This window comes from Triticum urartu, unplaced genomic scaffold (assembly GCF_056163025.1).
Source record: "Triticum urartu cultivar PI428250 unplaced genomic scaffold, HENAU_Tu73 scaffold2, whole genome shotgun sequence".
NCBI lineage: Eukaryota > Viridiplantae > Streptophyta > Magnoliopsida > Poales > Poaceae > Triticum > Triticum urartu.
The window spans coordinates 13,542,464-13,563,001 of NW_028260368.1; the positions used below are offsets into that span (position 1 = coordinate 13,542,464).

At 36.7% G+C, this 20,538-nt stretch overlaps 2 non-coding genes across 2 annotated transcripts; both read right to left on the reverse strand.

Moving 5' to 3' along the window:
• On the reverse strand, positions 1-74 carry TRNAW-CCA (transfer RNA tryptophan (anticodon CCA)). The gene has a single exon. It is a non-coding gene; the product is annotated as a tRNA-Trp (tRNA).
• A 139-nt stretch (positions 75-213) lies between these two features.
• On the reverse strand, positions 214-287 carry TRNAP-UGG (transfer RNA proline (anticodon UGG)). Its single transcript has one exon. It is a non-coding gene; the product is annotated as a tRNA-Pro (tRNA).
• Positions 288-20,538: the final 20,251 nt, after the last annotated feature.

Genomic DNA, 20,538 nt, shown 5'->3' on the forward strand with positions numbered 1-20,538 from the left:
CACGCTCTGTAGGATTTGAACCTACGACATCGGGTTTTGGAGACCCGCGTTCTACCGAACTGAACTAAGAGCGCTTTCATTCATTCAAAAAGAAAATCTTTTTCTATTCCTAATGTATCTCACGTACGTATAGTCTCCACAAATTCAAGTTATACCCACTTTACTTTAATTGATCTCGTCGCTACTGCCTATAAAGAAGAAAGAAGTAATAGGTAGGGATGACAGGATTTGAACCTGTGACATTTTGTACCCAAAACAAACGCGCTACCAAGCTGCGCTACATCCCTTTTCCAAATTAAATTGTTGTACAATGCCATTGTACACAATTCCTGTCTTCTTTTCCACATCATAATTTTCTTCTTCTTTCTTTCTCTATCTATATATAGAACCCTCGTGTCATTTCTTCTTTTTGGTCTCATATAATTAAGGAATTATATACATATAAAATCCAATATAATTTCGCCTATAAAAGAAGGATTACTTTTCCTTGGTAATATATAGGAAGAAGGGGTCATCTTTTTCTTTTTTAGGGATAGGAAAATTTCGTCGATATGGTTCATTTTATATATAGCATAACAATCTTGGGCAAGAGTTTATGATCATATATGTATTCCAACAAGGAAGGAGGATTTTCAATGCGGGATATAAAAACATATCTCTCTGTAGCACCCGTGCTAAGTACTCTATGGTTTGGTGCTTTAGCAGGTTTATTGATAGAAATTAATCGTTTATTCCCAGATGCTTTGTCATTCCCTTTTTTTTAATTCTAGTTATTGCTATGGGAGGGATAGATTTCTTCGTGATATGACAAAATTTGATCCTTTTCAATCTTTTTTTAGTATCGGAAGGAAAAAGAAAGAAAAGATGGATTGGGTTGAACCTCAGAGTCATTAAAAATTTGGTAAACCCCATTTTTGAAAATAGAAATTCAATTTAAAGGGGTACCCAAGCTAAATAAGGCCTCAGAAATCAGAGCATAGAAAAGGCGGGGCTGGCTAATTAAATGAAAGGATTTCGAACCAAAATCTTTGCTAATTCGACAAGGATTGTATTCTTTAATTATTTCTCTATTTTTTATTACTTAATTAAAGAATAAAAAAAAATTATTCTAATGAATTTTATTCTTCTTCTTCGGATTCAAAATAGAAGAATAAAAGAATAAGTAGAAGAATTAAGTTAAGTCAATCCAAAAAGAAAAGGAGGTTCATGGCCAAGGGAAAAGATGTTAGAATCAGAGTTATTTTGGAATGCATCAGTTGTGTTCGAAAAGGTGCCAATGAGGAATCGACGGGGATTTCTAGATATAGTACTCAAAAGAATCGCCACAATACACCCGGACAATTAGAATTCAAAAAATTTTGTCGTTATTGTCGCAAGCATACGACTCATCACGAAATAAAGAAATAGGAACATCGTGTGTTTGATCTTTCCAAACAACAGAAAGAGTAAGAACTTCATATTTAATATATAAAGAAAACATAGTATAGAATACAAAATACAAATCAACTCATCTGATTTCCGGTAGATATTATTTCATATGTATAGAGGGTATTCATATACTATAATATGAATCAAATAAGATATGGATCAAAGAAAAACTACTTCTTCTGGATCCTAAATTAATAAAATAAAGAAGTGAATTTTCAAATTTTCAAATTTTAAATAAGGAATAAATCATGTATACATCTAAACAACCTTTTCTTAAATCTAAGCAACCCTTTAGTAAATCCAAGCAAACTTTTAATAAATCCAAGCAACCCTTTCGTAAATCCAAGCAAACTTTTCGTAAATTCAAGCAACCTTTTCGTAAATCTAAACAACCTTTTCGTAGGCGTCCCCGGATTGGCCCGGGAGATCGAATTGATTATAGAAACATGAGTTTAATTAATAGATTTATTAGTGAACAAGGAAAAATATTATCGAGACGAATAAATAGATTAACCTTGAAACAACAACGATTAATTACTCTTGCTATAAAACAGGCTCGTATTTTATCTTTCTTACCGTTTCGTAACTATGAGAACGAAAAGCAATTTCAAGCCCAGTCAATTTCAATAATTACAGGTTCTAGACCCAGAAAAAATAGACATATTCCTCAATTAACGCAAAAGTACAATTCCAATCGAAACTTAAGAAACAACAACCAAAATTTAAGAAACAACAACCGGAACTTAAGTTCCGATTGTTGATGTTTTATTCGAATTCGAAAGGGCCAGACCTATATATATTATAAAGAAAGTAATCCAGCTCGTTGATTCCTACCACTTAATCTTAATTTATTGTATCTTCCCGGAGTTCCCTCTCCGGGAATTCATCTTTTATTATTCCAGTATATTACTTTATTTATACCTTTAATTGATGATCTTTATTTTATTGGAAATCGTGTAAAGATTATTTGGATTTGATACAGCTACTTGTGCAAGCATTTTACGATTAAGAATCAATTTCTTCTTGTACAGGTTGTGTATTAATTTACTATAACTATCGAATACTTTATATACCCGCGTTGCTGCGTTTATCCGAGTGATCCACAAACGACGAAAATCCCTCTTTTGCCTACCTCTATCTCGATGAGAGGAAACAAAAGCTCTTTTTACCTGTTGGGTAATCATTCGATTAAGTCTTAAATGAGCCCCTCTAAAGTTTGAGGCAAATGAACGCATTTTTGTTCGTCGTCTCCGGGCTATATATCCTCGCGGAACTCTGGTCATTGAATCAAATTAACCTTAATGAATAACTAATGATTTCTCTTCTTTTAGCCACCCTTTTTCTCATTAATAACAAAACTAATTATTCCGATATATAAAATATTAATTCCAATGGCTTTTGCTATAGTAACCTTCCCAACCACGATTTTTTATTCCACTCCGTTCAGTTATTTCTATACGAAATAACAAATTCATTCTAATAATACTAAAAAAAATAGTGGGTTCCATCGTTTCTATGGTTCCCTTTTAAACGGTGAGGCCCTCTCTATACACCGGAGCCCTTTCTTTCATCAAAAGGTATTGCGAACTTGTATAGTCCACATTCTTTGGCTCTACCTATCCATTATAGAGTAAATAGCTCTTTTCACAATAAGAGTTATCCATACAGTGACGGTATTTAATTATGAAAGTTGGCTAAGTAGCTGACCCTGTTAGTCCGTTCTTTTAAGATAAAGGAGCATAAGCCTTTTTCTTTTTATTACTATTTCCTCCGCTTAATGGATAACCATTTGCTACCAATGGGAGAATTGCTTCTTATTTCCAATTTAGATAATTGGATTTGCACCAAAGGAAACCATAAATTCCATATACCATAGAAATCTAGGATAGAGAAGCTATATCCTATTCATTGGTACTAATCATGGATACTTCAATTTTTTTTATATTTGTTTGAAGTCATGATCTGAACGAGTCGCACATACACCCTAGCACATGTTCCTCGACGCTGAGGGCATCCTTTAAGCGCGGCCGTTTTTCGAGCATTTCGTATTGGCTGTCTTGCGTTTCTAATAAGTTGTTTAACCGTCGGCATGTTGTATGTATATAGAAAAAAATGGATTGGTTTAGATCCATCTTAACCTGATGATTGCTCATCATGAAGTCTTTCTATTTTCTATTAAATCGAGGAAAACACGAATTTAGCTGTGAAATAACTTTAAAGAAATCCGGACACTACCAATCCTTAAACATTTCTGGAAACCACACTGGATCAGTATCGCAGTGCTTGTCAATCATTTCATCCCCTACAATATCGACAAGTCCATAAGCTTTGGCTTCGTCTGCTGACATAAAAACATCCCTTTCCATGTCTTCGGATACAACCCAAAAAGGCTTGCCTGTTCTTACTGCATAAACCCTTGTGATCATTTCGCGAACTTTGTGTAACTCTTCTACTTCTAGTAAAAATTCTGGTGTCCTTGCCCGATAATAAGCACTAGCAGGTTGGTGAAGCATAATCCTCGCGTGAGGGAATGCTATACGCTTGGTGGGTTCTCCTCCAAGCAGAATGAAGGACGCCATGGAGGCGGCTATTCCGAGGCATATTGTATATATATCTGGTGTCACCGTTTGCATCGTATCAAAAATAGCCATTCCTGAGATTAGCCACCCGCCTGGGGAGTTTATAAACAAAAAAATATCACTAATTCCATCTTCTATACTCAGATATACCATGAGACCTGTAATATGATTCGTGATCTCGCAACGAATCTCTTGACCTAAAAAAAGTGTCCTTTCTCGATACATAACATTGTATAAGTCAACCCAAGTCGCTTCTTCATCTCCAGGAATCCGGTAAGGTACTTTTGGAACACCAATGGGCATATTAGATTAATATTATTAAATTTAAGTAAGAAAACCACACTTTAATATGGAAACGTAAGAATGGAACAGAAAGAAAGAATCCGCAGTTTATTGTCTTAATTTTTATTCTTATTCTATATGAATATTATAGATTCTATTAATACGTAGATTGAAAGGTTATACATATAAGGAATGTAAGACAGATTGAATAAAGAAAAGGGAATGGGTGATTTGAATGCTAAACAAAGAGGGGTAGCGATCTATTCTTCGTTTTTTCCAAATTGGCCAAGTTACCCATTGCATATTGGCACTTATCGAGTATAGAATAGATCTGCTTCTCTTTCTTCTTATGAACAGAATTGGCTTCTTATTTTTAATGGAATGAAATAAATATTCGCGCTTTCTGACACAGAATCCCCTAGAAGGGTTAGGTACATAGGATATGGATAGTCTTTTTCAATGCGATAAAATAAAGCGACATCGTGTCTATTTTTCTTTGCTAAAGGGGTATTTCCATGGGTTTGCCTTGGTATCGTGTTCATACTGTCGTATTGAATGATCCGGGTCGATTGCTTGCGGTGCATATAATGCACACAGCTCTAGTTTCTGGTTGGGCTGGCTCAATGGCTTTATACGAATTAGCAGTTTTTGATCCCTCTGATCCTGTTCTGGATCCAATGTGGAGACAAGGTATGTTCGTAATTCCCTTCATGACTCGTTTAGGAATAACGGATTCGTGGGGTGGTTGGAGTATTTCAGGAGGAACTGTAACAAATCCGGGTATTTGGAGTTATGAAGGTGTGGCAGGTACGCATATTGTGTTTTCTGGCTTGTGTTTCTTGGCAGCGATCTGGCATTGGGTATATTGGGACCTAGAAATATTCTCTGATGAGCGGACGGGAAAACCCTCTTTGGATTTGCCCAAGATCTTTGGAATTCATTTATTTCTTGCAGGGGTGGCTTGCTTTGGCTTTGGGGCATTTCATGTAACGGGTTTGTATGGTCCTGGGATATGGGTATCCGATCCTTATGGACTAACTGGAAAAGTACAAGCTGTAAATCCAGCGTGGGGTGCAGAAGGTTTTGATCCTTTTGTTCCGGGGGGAATAGCTTCTCATCATATTGCTGCGGGTACATTGGGTATATTAGCGGGCTTATTCCATCTTAGTGTCCGTCCGCCTCAACGTCTATATAAAGGATTACGTATGGGCAATATTGAAACTGTACTTTCCAGTAGTATCGCTGCTGTTTTTTTTGCAGCTTTCGTAGTTGCTGGAACTATGTGGTATGGGTCAGCAACGACCCCAATCGAATTATTTGGGCCTACTCGTTATCAGTGGGATCAGGGATACTTTCAGCAAGAAATATATCGAAGAGTTAGCAATGGTTTAGCCGAAAATCTTAGTTTATCAGAAGCTTGGTCTAAAATTCCCGAAAAATTAGCCTTTTATGATTATATTGGTAATAATCCGGCAAAAGGGGGATTATTCAGAGCAGGCTCAATGGACAATGGGGATGGAATAGCTGTTGGATGGTTAGGACATCCCGTCTTTAGAGATAAAGAAGGACGTGAGCTTTTTGTACGCCGTATGCCTACTTTTTTTGAAACATTTCCGGTTGTTTTGGTAGATGAGGAGGGAATTGTTAGAGCAGACGTTCCTTTTAGAAGAGCAGAATCCAAATATAGTGTTGAACAAGTAGGTGTAACGGTGGAGTTCTATGGTGGCGAACTTAATGGAGTAAGTTATTCTGATCCTGCTACTGTAAAAAAATATGCGAGGCGTTCTCAATTAGGGGAAATTTTTGAATTAGACCGGGCTACTTTGAAATCTGATGGTGTTTTTCGCAGCAGTCCAAGGGGTTGGTTCACTTTTGGTCATGCTACCTTTGCTTTGCTCTTCTTTTTCGGACACATTTGGCATGGCGCTAGAACATTGTTCCGAGATGTTTTTGCTGGTATTGATCCAGATTTGGATGCTCAAGTGGAATTTGGAACATTCCAAAAAGTGGGAGATCCAACTACAAGGAAACAGGCAGTTTGATACACATTGTTATAGTATCTTTCACCTCTCTTTTTTGATTTGACATGGGAAACATCTCCCATCCTTTCTTTGACTCTTTTTCTTTCTTTATATGGGAAATTATCCCAAATGACAAATGAATAGGTGTGGAAGTTATAATTGTAAATAAACCAGGATCGAATCTATGGAAGCATTGGTTTATACGTTCCTTTTAGTTTCGACTTTAGGGATAATTTTTTTCGCTATCTTCTTCCGAGAACCACCTAAGGTTCCACCAACTCCAACTAAAAGAATAAAATAATTTCATTTAAGTAAGAAGTCCCCCTATCTGGGAGACTTCTTACTTAAATTAGTCTCCGTGTTCTTCGAATGGATCTCTTAATTGTTGAGAGGGTTGCCCAAACGCGGTATATAAGGCATACCCAGTAAAGCTTACAAGTAAACCAGATATGGAGATGGCGACTAAAGTTGCTGTTTCCATTTTTATAGAATTTCAAAGATTACAATGGATCTACGAAAAGATCGTGTATTTACAACTACAACGGAATAGTATACAAAGTCAACACCAATGATTAAATAGAATTTATGGCTACACAAACCGTTGAAGATAGTTCTAAACCTAGGCCAAAACGAACTGGTGCAGGTAGTTTACTGAAACCCTTGAATTCGGAATATGGGAAAGTCGCCCCGGGTTGGGGGACTACTCCTTTTATGGGGATCGCAATGGCTTTATTCGCTATATTCCTATCTATCATTTTAGAAATTTATAATTCTTCCGTTTTACTGGACGGAATTTTAACCAATTAGGTTTCTACTAACTAAAACTAGGAAGTCAGAGTTTTTCCATCCAAAAAAGCCTTTCTAGTTTAAGATCTACATTTCTAGATATTATGGTAGTTCGACCGCGGAATTTTTTTGTTTCGGTATCTCTGGAATATGAGTGTGTGACTTGTTAGAATTGATCCTATTGATAATACATAGAAAGGGCCTGTTATCTCTATCAAGATGATTCTAATTCGTCAGATATTATTTATTCTAGTATCTGGAACACGAAATAGATAGAGTGGATCAAAAAAAAATGGAACTATGATTCATACTCACTATTAAGACCTCGCAACCAGACTGAAAAATTCAAGTAGTTCTTAAATAAAAATAAAAAAGAAATTTTCTTCCTTCCAATTTTGTTTGCCCAAAAGACAACTTTTTTTCTCTCGATTTTGTCGAGTCATTACACTGATTCAATAAATGATTATCAAGCGGTTCTTATTCGAAGAACCCTTGCCTTTTGTTTAGCTTGAGACTAAATCATCGTGGCTCTAGTATGAATCTAAGGTTTTAATTGAACTGATTCATAGGATCTCAACAAGATAATTTCTATATTACGCATAAAAAAACAAATCCTTTATAGGGAAGAGAAAAGTCAAGAAGCCTCTAATGACCAACATAAGGGAAAGGAAGAAAGAAAGACGCGCCAACTTGAGATTTTTTGGCATTATCATCACAAAGAAGATATTCCGGATTTTTCTTATTTGATATCTTCAAGGCAAATCGACCCAATTCAGTGGCTGATGAAGTTTTGAACCTTTTTTCTAATATTCGTTGAAAATTTTTGTGTTTCTGCTTGAGCCGTACGAGATGAAATTTTCATATACGGCTCTTAGAGGGGGACTCGGGTTAGTTACCTATCTCAATAAAGTATATGATTGGTTTGAGGAACGTCTTGAGATTCAGGCAATTGCAGATGATATAACTAGTAAATATGTTCCTCCCCATGTCAACATATTTTATTGTTTAGGGGGAATTACACTTACTTGTTTTCTAGTACAAGTCGCTACCGGTTTTGCTATGACTTTTTACTACCGACCAACCGTTACAGAGGCTTTTTCCTCGGTTCAATACATAATGACCGAGGCCAACTTTGGTTGGTTAATCCGATCAGTTCATCGATGGTCAGCAAGTATGATGGTTTTAATGATGATCCTGCATGTATTTCGTGTGTATCTCACAGGGGGATTTAAAAAACCCCGCGAATTAACTTGGGTCACAGGTGTGGTTTTGGCTGTTTTGACTGCATCATTTGGTGTAACTGGTTATTCTTTGCCTTGGGATCAAATTGGCTATTGGGCAGTCAAAATTGTGACAGGTGTACCTGACGCCATTCCGGTAATAGGATCGCCTTTAGTGGAGTTATTACGCGGAAGTGCTAGTGTGGGCCAATCCACTTTGACTCGTTTTTATAGTTTACATACCTTTGTACTGCCTCTGCTTACTGCCGTATTTATGTTAATGCACTTTCCAATGATACGTAAGCAAGGTATTTCGGGTCCTTTATAGGGAAGGCATATCATAGAGAATTATAATTATCATATATCATATCGGGTAGGTTTTGGTATTTCATTGCTACAAGCATGGGTTATTGTAAAATAACACATGTCATTTGGATACTTCTCTTCAACTCCAAAGTATTTTTATACAATACAAATAGTTGAAGTTAATTTTACGAAAGAAAAAAGGCGGATTATGGGAGTGTGTGACTTGAATTATTGATTTGGCCATGCAGATAAAGAATTGGATCTGCCACATTAGAATTCACAACCAAAGGTGTCTCCGCATCCAATCAACATGTAAGTCCCCTACCTAGGAAGGATAGGCTGGTTCACTTGAGGAGAATATCTTCTATGATCATACCGCAACCATGTCATCCATGAACAGGCTCCGTAAGATCCCATAGAGTAGAAATGGAATAAGTCATGTGACATGATCCAGTTCTCTATTTATTACACTTACCTTTTTATTATAGTATGGAAATGCATTCATTTTCTTTGCATCGATTGTGATCCGCAATACTATCGGAGTAAAAGAAGGGATCTAAGGAAGAATGTAGGCTAAACTTTTTGATTTTTTATTAGTAACAAGTAAATATTTTGTTTGGAGGTAAGAAACTTGCGATATTGAGGGGATAAATACCAACTAATCAAGAGACATGAGACAATCCACAAAGCAATTGATCATGATCAAATTTGTAAGCCCACTTGGATATTGAGCATTTACCCATAAGAATAGGATTATTTTCAATGAGTAGTTGTAGGTGCAACTTCGGAAAAGAGAATCTGATAAAGCTTTTCTTGCCTAGAGTCATTGAGTCATTATAAACCTTAATTCTATTAAGGATCTTCCGCGGTCTTATTTCTTTCACTCTTGCTCGAGCCGGATGATGATAAATTCTCATGTCCGGTTCCTTTGGGGGATGGATCCTAAAGAGTTCACCTATCCCAATAACAAAGAAACCAGACTTAAATGATCCTGTATTAAGAGCTAAATTAGCTAAAGGGATGGGACTAATTATTACGGGGAACCCGCATGGCCCAACGATCTTTTATATATTTTTCCAGTAGTAATTCTAGGTACTATTGCATGTAATGTAGGTTTAGCGGTTCTCGAGCCATCAATGATTGGTGAACCGGCAGATCCGTTTGCAACTCCTCTGGAAATATTACCCGAGTGGTACTTCTTTCCCGTGTTTCAAATACTCCGTACGGTACCCAATAAGTTATTGGGCGTTCTTTTAATGGTTTCTGTGCCAACAGGCTTATTGACAGTACCTTTTCTAGAGAATGTCAATAAATTCCAAAATCCATTTCGCCGCCCAGTAGCTACGACCGTTTTTTTAATCGGTACTGTAGTAGCTCTTTGGTTAGGTATTGGAGCAACATTACCCATTGATAAATCATTAACTTTAGGTCTTTTTTAGATATTTTTTGATTCATTCAACCGTGAAGTACCATAGGTATCTAGGAAATAGTTACTTCCAAGTGAATCTTCCCTAGATACCTAAAATCCATTTTATTATGATCCATTTCGCGAAAATATAGATTGTACCAAAGATGCTAAATTGTTTTCTTTTTATTCTAACTCGAAAAAGAAGAAGAAAAAAAATTGCAATGGATTTAAAACGAGAGTTTATTCTTAAGTAAATCAATTGGGAGATGCTTCTCTAGAGTGTCCCATATATGTTTTCTATCTTCCATACGAAAACTGTCAATTCTCAGAAGATCTTCTTCAGTCTTACTCAAAAGGTCCAATAGTGTATGTATATTGGCCCTTTTTAGACAATTATACGTTCTAGAAGTCAATTCTAATTGATCAATAAAAATACAATTCAATGGAATTCCTTTTTTGTTTTTCTTTAGATTAGTTAATCTTTTTTGAAAAGTAAAAAGGGGTGGAGTAAACCTGTTTTTATTTTCTTCGAAACTAGCGCCCTCTTCCTCCGCGTGTAGAAAAGGAAGAAATAAATCAATCAAATTACGAGAAGCCTCATAAAGTGCTTCCTTAGGGGTTAAACTTCCATTAGTCCATATTTCTAGAAAAAGTATCTCGTGTTTTTCATTTCCATTCCCACAAGAAAAAATACTATAATTCACATTTCGAACAGGCATGGATACAGCATCTATAGGATAACTTCCATCTTGATAGTTCTTTCTGAGTTCTGTCTGATATCCACGATCTCTCTTGATCTGTAAATCAATACAGAAATCAATGGGCTCTGTCAAGTTAGCTATAGGTTGTGCCGTATCAACGATTTCTACGGAAGGCGGTAAGATGATATCTTGAGCAGTTATGTATCTAGGACCTTTGACGCAAATGGATGCGTCTCTAACTCCATAGAGATTACTTCTCAATACAATTTCTTTCAAATTTAGTAAAATTTCTTGTACGGATTCTTCAATACCTGCTATTGTAGAATACTCGTGCGGCACGCTCCCAAATTTTGCACGTGTGATACATGTTCCTTCTATTTCTCCAAGTAAAGCTCTTCGCAAGGCAATACCGACGGTGTCCGCTTGACCTTTTCTAAGCGGGGACAGAATGAAACGACCATAATAAAGGCGCTTACTATCTACTCTTGATTCAACACACTTCCACTGTAGTGTTTGAGTGGATCCTGCTACCTCCTCTCGAACCATAATAGACTAGTATTATTATTTTATCATTGAATCGTTTATTTCTCTTGAAATGAAAGTTGAAAGCGGGTTAATTCTTTTACAGACGTCTTTTTTTAGGCGGTCGACATCCATTATGCGGCATAGGTGTTACATCGCGTATACAACTTAATCGCACACCACTTTTAGCAATGGCTCGTAATGCGGCATCTCTTCCACTACCAGCGCCCTTTACCATAACTTCTGCTCGTTGCAAACCTACTGTACGAATAGCATCTACTGCTGTTCTTTGACCAGCATAGGGTGATGCTTTTCTTGAGCTTTTGAATCCACAAGTACCGGCCGAGGACCAAAAAACCACCCGACCTTGTGGGTCTGTAACAGTTATAATGGTATTGTTGAAACTAGCTTGAACATGAATAACCCCTTTTGTTATTCTACGTGCACTCTTCCGTAAACTAAAACGTGCATTCCTACGTAAACCAATACGCACTTTCTTACGTGAACCAATTTTTGGTATAGCTTTTGCCATATTTTATTATCTCATAAATATGAGTTAGAAATAAAAAAAAGAAAAAAAGATACAAAGATATCCGTTTCAGGGTAAAATAAACCCTTTACTTTAATTATTTTAAATGAAATTATTTTATTTGGAATTGGAACATTTCCGCGGGTACTTTTTTTTACTTTTTAGAAAGTAAAGTTCTTTTTCGAAAGATTACCCCTGTCTTTGTTTATGCTTCGGATTAGAGCAAATGACTCTAATTCGTCCACGCCTACGAATCAGTCGACATTTTGTACAAATTTTACGAACGGAAGCTCTTATTTTCATATTTCCGTATCCTTTTTTAAACTATGAATCTAATCTTTTGGAAAAAATAAGTCTCTTCGCTTGAATTTTAGAACTTAGAATTTATTACCCTAGAAAAAAAAAGAAAAACCTAATCCTTTGAATCTTTGGTATCCTTCAAATCTTCGCTATCCTTCAAATCTTCGCTATCCTTCGAGTCTTCGATACGCTTCGAATCCTTATGGGGAAGTCTATAAATTATACGTCCCTTGCTTGAATCATAACGACTTACTTCAATTTTGACCCTATCCCCCATCAGTATTCGTATAGAACTAGACCGTATCTTTCCTGAAATATAGCCTAGGATGATGGTGTCATTCTCTAGCCGAACGCGGAACATTCCATTGGGTAGGGCTTCCGTAACTAAACCTTCGAAAGTTACTTTTGCTTCTCTCGGGTTTTTTTTTTCTCTCCTATTTTTTTTTTCTGTCATATTTTTTTTCTCCTATTTTTCTATTTTTATTTTAAAAATAGGAAGGGCGAGATAGAATTCGAGCACTATAGGCGGGGCGATTACCATATATAACATAAGACTTCTCCCCCAATTCTGTTTAGTCGAGCTTCTCGATCTGTCATTATTCCTCGAGAAGTAGAAAGAATAGCAATTCCCATTCCACCCAAAACTTTAGGAATTCCTTGATAGTTGGTATAAATTCGTAAGCCGGGTCGGCTGATACGCTTTAAAAAGGTTCTTGTTCTATATATTCCTTTTATAGTCTTTCTCTTTTGATGTCGCAAAGTTGAAACCAAGAAATATCTGTTACGTTCCTGATGTTTCCGAACACTTTCAATAAAACCCTCTCGTAGAAGTATTTTAACAATGTTTTCGGTAATATTTGTAGATACTACTCGAACTGTTCCTTTTTTATTCATGTCCGCATTTCTTATAGAGGTTAGTAAATCAGCAATAGTGTCCTTGCCCATAAGACTCTAATTCTAGGTTCCTCCTAATTTTTCTATAATCAACATGTTTTCTTTTTTTTTTTTTCATTTTGGATTTTAAAACATATACGTAAAACACAATCTACTAAATTAATTCTTTGGTCTCAATTTCGCCTACTAGTATTTATAATACTTCAGGAGCTAATGAAACTATTTTGGTAAAATTCAATTCTCTCAATTCCTCGGCAATCGCGCCAAAAACTCGAGTTCCTTTTGGATTGCCTTTTTGATCAATTATAACCGCAGCATTGTCATCATAGCGGATTATTATACCGTCTTCGCATTTGAACTCTTTACATGTACGTACAATTACAGCTCGAATTACTTCGGATCTTTCTAGAGGCATTTGGGGCAATGCGTCTTTGATTACAGCAACAATAACATCACCAATACGAGCATATCGCTGATTACCAGCAGCTCCTATGACTCGAATACACATCAATTTTCGAGCTCCACTATTATCTGCTACATTTAAAAGGGTCTGAGGTTGAATCATATTATTTTGATTTCAATTTGTTATTTCAATGCAAAAGGATGAAAGAAATATTGTCTTTCCAGAAAGAAAAACCGAGCATTTTTTTTTATCTTCCATACCCCTTTTAGGGTTCTATATCTCTAATCGAATAAATTGACTTCGTATGGGCATTTTACTGGCAGCTATGGAGATAGCTGCTCTAGCTACAGTTTCAGATACTCCCCCCATTTCATAAAGTATACGACCAGGTTTAACAACGGATACCCAATATTCGGGGGACCCCTTTCCCGAGCCCATACGTGTTTCCGTGGGTCTTAGTGTAACCGGTTTGTCGGGAAATATACGTACCCATATTTTTCCACCACGACGTGCATATCGTGTTATTGCTCTTCGTCCTGCTTCTATCTGTCTCGCCGTGATCCAAGCGGGTTCAAGTGCTTGAAGAGCATATCTACCAAAACAAATACGATTGCCTCGGCAGGATTTTCCTTTCATTCTTCCTCTATGTTGTTTGCGAAATCTGGTTCTTTTGGGGTTATAGTCGATGGTTCTCTTTCTTAGTTCCATCTCTACTGCAAAACTGGACATGAGAGTTTCTTCTCATCCAGCTCCTCGCGAATGGAATCAGAAAGCATGTAAATTTCTCTAATTCATAATATTCCAAAATATTACGGTACGGATAGATACACATTAATAGATAATAGAAAAAGTTCGGTTTTTTTTATATTGAATTTGTTAAAACAGAAAAATATAATATATAGTCAAAAAAGAAGATCTAGAATATATCCAGATGTGTGTGTATATTTATCTAAATTCTATATTTATAGATAATGTAATCCTTCTTAAAAAAATCCTTATTTTTACTCTTATTGAATCGCGGTAAAGTATTCTAATTCAATAAGAATTTCGCGGGCGAATATTTACTCTTTCCTGTCTTATTTGTTAATTTATAAACTTACCAAATAAGACAATTTTTTTGGTTTGTTCCGCCATCCCACCCAATGAAGTGTTAGGATTCTTTTCAATAAAATCCTATGGAATCATAGGTTCTGTCGTTCCCACTGCTTCTCCTTGAATGGTTAGGTCTGAATCCCGCAACGGAGCTTCCAAAAAATTTCTTTCCGAGTTAATTTTCTCAGTTTTATTAACCCGGGCGGCTCTTTATTATTGCTTTAAATTTGTAGTTCTTGTTTCAAGTTACAATTTTTAATTCTCTATTATTTTTATTATATTGATGCTTTATCACATTGCCTTTTATGATGTAATTCATAGACCATACATAGTGGAATCCTATATCTTATTTATTTCCTCTTCCTTCTTTCTATCATCCCTCCCTTTATCCACATCCCTTTAGTTTTGCTTCACAACCTAGAATCCCTTTTCTTTTTTAGAGAAAAAATTGCAGTTGCTACAACTATATGACACATCTACTCATTTATGTTATGATAGAGGTATTTATTCATATAGTGACTGTTTCTTAGTTAGGATCTCGACAATACGAAGCAATAGGTTGGTTATTAGTTAATTTTCTATAATTACTAAGTTTTTTTCTTAAAAAAAAGAAAAAAATAACGAGTCACACACTAAGCATAGCAATTATATTAAATGATTTATCAATTTTCATTAAATCTTATAGAAAGAGGTATAATTTCTTCTTTTGCAGGGATTTCAGGAAAAAAGTCTCTTGTCATTTTTTATTCTATCAATGGACAGAATCCGAAGACAAGATTACTTATTCTTCGTCTACGAATATCCAAATTTTTACACCTAATACTCCATAGATAGTCCGAATTGGATAGCAGCAATAATCAATTTTAGCGCGAATTGTTTGGAGGGGAAGTCTACCCTTTTTAATAGATTCGGCGCGTGCAATTTCTTTTCCTCCGAGACGACCCGCAATTTTTACTTTTACTCCCCTTATATCTGCTTTTTTAGTTAATTCAATGGCTTTTTTCATTGCCTTTCGGAATGAAACTCTATTTTTTAATTGGAAAGCTATATATTCTGCAAGAATGTTAGGCTGTCTATAAGGTTCTTTAACTTTTTCGATAGAAATATTAAATCTCTGGTTTACAGAGTTAATTTCCTTTTGTAGATCTTTCTCTAATTCTTCGATTGCTCCTTTTTTCTTTAATAAATTTGGGAATCCAATATGGATTATGACGTGGATCGTATCGATTTCTTTTTGGATTTCTATATGTGTAATTACTTCGGAACTTGAACCTGAGTCCATTTTTCTATTATGTGTAATTACTTCGGAACTTGAGTCTGATTCTATTTTTCTATTCGAGCCCTTTTTCCTATTCTTTTGTATATAGTTCTTGATACAATCCCTTATTTTTTTATCTTCCTGTAGACCTTCAGAATAATTTTTTGGTTGTGCGAACCAAAAGGAATGGTGTTTTTGGGTTGTACCAAGTCTGAAACCGAGTGGATTTATTTTTTGTCCCATATTTTTCTATTCTATATTTTTTTTACTGGGAATCGAAATCTTAGATGGATCTAAAGGTTATTTAGATTTCTTTACTATATTTAGTACAATTGTTATATGACACATGCTTTTTTTTATGGGGAAACTACGTCCTCGAGCTCGAGGTCTGAATTTCTTCATAATAGTACTCCTACTGACTTCGGCTTTAGTAATAAATAAATTCGCTTTGTCGAAATCCCTATAATGAGTAGCATTTGCGGCTGCCGAATAAACCAACTTTAAGATGGGATAAGATGCTCGATAGGGCATGAGGTTCAGTATCATAACAGTTTCCTCGTAGTAACGCCAGCGAATCTCGTCAAGAACTCTTTGTGCTTTGAAAACAGACATAGGGATACGTTTTTGTGCTTTGAAAACTCTCTCGAACTTAAGTAGACGATCGGTTGGAACTTTCCTTGCGAGTTTCCTTAGCCCACTTTTCTTCTTCTTTATCCTAGGGATATACTTTACTAGTTTGAAACTTGTCATAAATAAGGTTATTCCCCGCCTACCTTTACTTTATTTTGAATCTTTTTTTCTTCTTAATCTTTCTATTCAGAATTCAGTTAACGACGAGATTTAGTATCCTTTCTTGCATTTTCATAACTCGTGAAATGCCGAGTAGGCACGAATTCCCCCAATTTGCGACCTACCATAGGATTTGTTATGTAAATAGGTATATGTTCCTTTCCATTATGAATCGCGATTGTATGGCCAACCATTGTGGGTAGAATGCTAGATGCCCGGGACCACGTTACTATTGTTTCTTTCTCCTCCTTCATATTGACCTTTTCTATCTTTGCCAATAAATGATGAGCTACAAAAGGATTCGTTTTTTTTCGTGTCACAGCTGATTACTCCTTTTTTCCTTTTTAAAGAGTGGCATTCTATGTCCAATATCTCGATCGAAGTACGGAGGTCAGAATAAATAGAATAATGATCAATGGAAAAAAGAAAAAAATCCTTTAGCTGGATAAGGGGCGGATGTAGCCAAGTGGATCAAGGCAGTGGATTGTGAATCCACCATGCGCGGGTTCAATTCCCGTCGTTCGCCCATCGCATTATTGCAAATTCCAAAAATGCAATTTTCCATATTCCTAGTTACGTATTTACTTACGGCGACGAAGAATAAAACTATCGCTATATTTTTTCCTTTTCCTAGTTCTTCTTCCAAGCGCAGGATAACCCCAAGGGGTTGTGGGTTTTTTTCTACCAATGGGAGCTTTCCCTTCACCGCCCCCATGGGGGTGGTCCACAGGGTTCATAACTACCCCTCTTACTACGGGGCGTTTACCTAGCCAACACTTAGATCCGGCTCTACCCAAACTTTTTTGGTTCACCCCAACATTACCCACTTGTCCGACTGTTGCTAAGCAGTTTTGGGATACTAAACGGACCTCCCCAGATGGTAATCTTAAAGTGGCCGATTTACCCTCTTTTGCAATGAGTTTCGCTACAGCACCTGCTGCTCTAGCTAATTGCCCACCCCTTCCACGTGTGATTTCTATGTTATGCATGGCCGTGCCTAAGGGCATATCGGTTGAAGTAGATTCTTCTTTTCTCTCAAAAAACCCCTTCCCAAACTGTACAAGCTTCTTCCAAAGCATACGGCTTTCTAGATGTATATGACGATCTCTAGACAGATGGATCTTATATGAATCATATGATGAAGTACCACATGAGTGGATATATAGGAAAGGAATCCAAATCTGCCGAATCGCTCATGTTATGATCTTCTACATCCTAGGTCTCTGCGTTCCGTCATCTGGCTTATGTTCTTCATGTAGCATTCAGATCGAATGACTCTATGAAATTACGTCGATACTTCCACATATTATGGGTAACGTAGGAGACATCCCTATTTTCCCCCGGGGGTCTTAATTACCACTGCTTAGCTTTCAATTTGCCTCTGACCATCAAATTAAATGTGAATAACCCGTCCTCCTCTCTTTGAAACAAGGGGCGCTTCCGGTTCTGTGCGTGCTTCAAACAATTTTGTCTTCTCCATATTACCATATCTCTAGAGCCAATAATTTTCTATGAGGAACTACTGAACTCAATCACTTGCTGCCGTTACTCAACAGTTTTCTGTTGAGGTCTATCCCGTAGAGGTAGTCAAATTGGATCAGTGATCGATTTCTAGGTTTCGTCGTAAACCTAATTGGTTACTTCCAATTACGTAAATCAATAGTTCAAACCGCACTCAAAGGTAGGGCATTTCCCATTGATATAGGAACTTTTGTACCAGAAACAATAGTATCTCCAATTATAGCCCCTCTGGGATGTAAAATATATCTCTTCTCACCATCCCCATAGTGTATGAGACAAATGTATGCATTTCGATTAGGGTCGTATTCTATGGTTACGATTCTACCAGATATGTCTTTTTGATTCCGTCGAAAATCTATTTTACGGTATAGGCGCTTATGACCTCCCCCTCTATGCCTTGCGGTAATGATTCCTCTGGAATTACGACCTTTACCACAACGGTGCCGTCCATGGATCAAATTATTTCGTGGATTGGATTTCACTTGCCTGTCTACGGTTCCCTTGCGTGTGCTCGGGATAGGTGTTTTGTATAAATGTTTCGCCGTATTATTAAGTATTCTCCTTTAGTTTTTTTCTCTATCTAGAAGTGGAATAGAATAACCCGGTTGAAGGGTAATGATCATACGTCTGTAATGCATTGTATGGCCCAGAATAGGTCCTATTCTTCTACCTTTTCCAGGTAGTCGATGGCTATTCACAGCTACCACCTTAACACCAAAGAAGAGTTCGACCCAATGCTTTATTTCTGTCTTAGTGAATCCCGATTCGACATTAAAAGTATATTGATTCTTTCCCAATAAACGAAGACTTTTTTCTGTAAATACTGCGTATTTGATTCCATCCATAAATCGACTTTCCCTCCTATGCTCTGAGTTCCAGTATCGATAAGAATTCGAGTTCTTATTGTTCTTATGTTATGGTATGAATATACCATACCAATTCGTTATGTATGGATGATGGATGAGATTCCATGGATAGAGAGCCAGTTCCAATAGACTTATGGAATGTTCCCGTTCGTGTGCATCCAGCAGGAATTGAACCCGCAAATTTACCAATTATGAGTTGGGCGCTTTAACCATTCAGCCATGGATGCTTAACAGGGATCATCGTACATCGTAAATAACCAATTTTCATATAGAAAGACATATCATAGAAAAATGAAATCGAAAATATTCCGAGATGGCAAATATTCGGAGATGACTATGAAAACACCTCTCTGGATCCTCGAATTGAAAGAGAGATTGAGAGGGATCAAGAATCCTAATTCTCGCTATTTGGAATGGATCCAATTCTATTGAGTCTGACTCATAGTGATCATTTCTCTTTAGCAAAGAATGACCTTGGTTATCAAAGGATTGAACAACCGGGATCCATTTACTTATGATACCTAGTTGGCATTGATAACAAGGATCTAATGAATTATGAGTTTAATAGATCCTCTTTAGCAGAAAGACGTATATTCCTTGCTCATTATCAGACAATCACTTATTCCCAAACCTCGTGTGGGACTAATCGTTTTCATTTACCATCTCATGGAAAACCCTTTTCGTTCCGCTTAGCCCTATCGGGTATTTTAGTGATAGGTTCTGTAGGAACTGGACGATCCTATTTGGTCAAATACCTAACGAAAAATTACGATTTTCCTTTCATTAAGGTACGAGGGCTTCTTATTCCACAAGAACGAAAGCACCTTTTCATTCTTTCATATACTAGGGGTTTTTACTTGGAAAAGACAATGTTCCATACTAAAGGATTCGGGTCCATAACCACGAGTTCCAGTGCACTAGATCTTGTAGCACTTAGCAACGAAGCCCTATCCATTAGTATTCCACATAAGAAATCCATTCTAGAAAAAAATACAATTAGATTAGCTCTTCATAGACAAACTTGGGGTTTGCGAGCCAAGGTAAGATCGGCTCGGGATCATGGGACCCTTTTCTATCAGATAGGAGGGGCTCTTGTACAAAATAGACTTACTAAGTAATAACCCCATAGAATCTATCTATATAAAGATAAAGAGGCAATCGTGTCAGGAAGCGGGTTTTTCTTTGGCCAAAAGGTACTTCGAACTTGGAACGAGCATGAAGAGATTAACGAGACTTCTTTCTCTTTTGAGTTTTTCTGGCGGACCTGCCGCGCAAGATCTTTGGTCTTCCCCTGGAACCGATGAAAAAAAGTGGATCGCTTCTTATGTACTCGCTCAGAATGATTCTTCTCTATCTATAGTTCATGGCCTATTAGAAGTAGAAGGTGCTCTGGTGCAATCCTTACCGACAGAAAAAGATTGCAGTCAGGTTGATAATAGTCGAGTGACATTACTTCGTCGGTCCGAACTAAGGAATCTGTTAGAAATGTTTTGAAATGGATATTGTTCTCTCTTTGATCAGGGATTGCTATATGAAAAGAAGTGGAGTTTGAAAAAGGGAACGGAATGCTCAAACCGGAACTGCTAGAGGAACGAATTTTCAATAGCATAACTTGGGCTCCTAGAATATGGCG